This window comes from Uloborus diversus, chromosome 5 (genome assembly GCF_026930045.1).
Source record: "Uloborus diversus isolate 005 chromosome 5, Udiv.v.3.1, whole genome shotgun sequence".
Classification (NCBI taxonomy): domain Eukaryota; kingdom Metazoa; phylum Arthropoda; class Arachnida; order Araneae; family Uloboridae; genus Uloborus; species Uloborus diversus.
This window is the reverse complement of record NC_072735.1, coordinates 105388456-105390499: the sequence shown is the minus strand read 5'-3', so window position 1 is coordinate 105390499 and position 2044 is coordinate 105388456.

Sequence of the window (2044 nt, the reverse complement as noted above, 5' to 3'; positions counted from 1 at the left end):
TCATTTACAATATTTTGTAAGAGCATTCCTGATATTTAAAAATAAACTGATCATAACATAGCATAGCCGAATTTACATCAAGTGGTTAGTATTAATAGCTAAAATTAACGATATTGCTACAAATTAAATAAAAACCTCTTTCATAAATAAATTCTTGAAAAAATAATTATTATTATTACTAAAGAACTCCAATAATACTTTTCGAAAGGCATGAAACTTTTGAAAAAATCCTCTTACATCAGTGCTTTAACAAAAATTTGCAATATTATTACTAAAGATAATTTCAGTTATATGACAAAATTTTTTTCAAGAAATTGCTACAATCATTTCGGCAAAATCATTCTGCAAAAAGTCGATTAAATGAGTAAAAAATGGTATCATTTATCGCTTTTATAGCTTGTCCATGGAACATCCCCAAGCTTCAGCATCTTTTTAAGAAATCAATGAATAAATACTCAAATAAAAACATCTAACATTACTCCTTCTAACAATATTATAAATAAAAGTACGGTGGGAAAAATACTCAAACTCCGACCAACGGCGGCGGTTCATTAACTTCATAAAAATATGAAATAACACTTTTTTAAAATTAAATAAGTATATCAACAATAATACACTAACAATAATGCAAAGTACTTACTGCTAAAAGTGATGAGAGATCGCGATTGCGAAGCTGCAGAACAATGGCGGCATAGCAAGCCAGAAGTTGTTTACTGAAAATGGCCAAGGAGGTTGCCGAAGACGAGGCAAGGTGCAACGAAAAGTAATGATAAGTAACGTTTCTTTTGCAACTGTTTGTCAACGTTACAAATTTAAGAAATTTGCAACGTGATGAAACGTTTCAAAATTACGCTTTTTGTAACGAATCGATAAAGCAACGTTATATCACGTTGCGTGGGAAACGGTAACGATGTTTCAACTAATTGCAACGTGATGTAACGATGACGTAACGTTTCAGTGTTACTTGGGTGTGTATGTGTTTGTTTGTGTGTATATGTTTGTGTATATGTGTGTAGGCGTATGTATGCGTGAGTGTGTGTGTGTGTGTAGGTGCGTGTATGTATGAGTGTAAGTGTAGGATATTGACGCAACCTGGAAACGGTTTTCGCTGTAGGAGCAAGATCGTGAGGAGCCGGTCGACGGTGATGCTGCAGAGGGTTTTGGCGGGAAAATAAAATGATAGCACATCAAAACTGTCAAATGAAAGCAATAAGCAATCGTGATTGCTCATTAAAAAAAAAAAAAATGTGGAATGCGATAAAAAAGGGATAAGAGAGAAGAAAACGATTTTTTACCGATTTTCTGACATGGAAACAAAATGCTAAAAATTAGGAAAATACGTTTAAAAAATGAAATTTCCTGCCAAACGAATGGCTTATCTTTTTCTTTCATCTCTAAGAACAAAAAAATTTTCAAAAGTCGGCTTTGTGAATCTAAAAAAGAAAAAAAAAAAATTTGAATTTTTAAAATTAACTTGAATTCTTAAATTTTGAATTCAAACTATGTTTTTCGCAATCACAAGTTGCGACAACTACTCATTGGTGAGCTACCCCACTCGCTTGTTTCTAGAAACGGTTCCTGTCCCTCCTCTTATTAGACGGATACGTGTGCATAGTTGTGTATGTGTAGGCTTGTGTGTGTGCGTAGCCCGTGTGAATGCGCATTGGCGTATGTGTATGTGTGTAAAGGCACGTGTGTATGTGTGTGTGTGTGTATGAGCGTGCGTGGGTGTAGGATATGGACGCCACCAACCAGGTGAAGCGGCTGCTGGGAGGAGTCGCTCGCGCATGCAGAGGACGGTGGGGTTGAAAAAGGAACTGGACATCAAGGACTGTCAAATAAAAACAATTAGCAATCGTGATTGCTAAAAAAAAAGAAAAAGAAAAGAAAAGAGCTTTAAAGTGACGTCATACATTTTCAGTAACGTCTCGTGAAAAGAGTATCCATTTAGTTGTCTCCTTTAAATTTGTTCTCCACTTTAAATTACGTGGCGTTGTTAATGTGACTCGTATTACTTTTAACATGCAACCGTGCCTTTGATTAC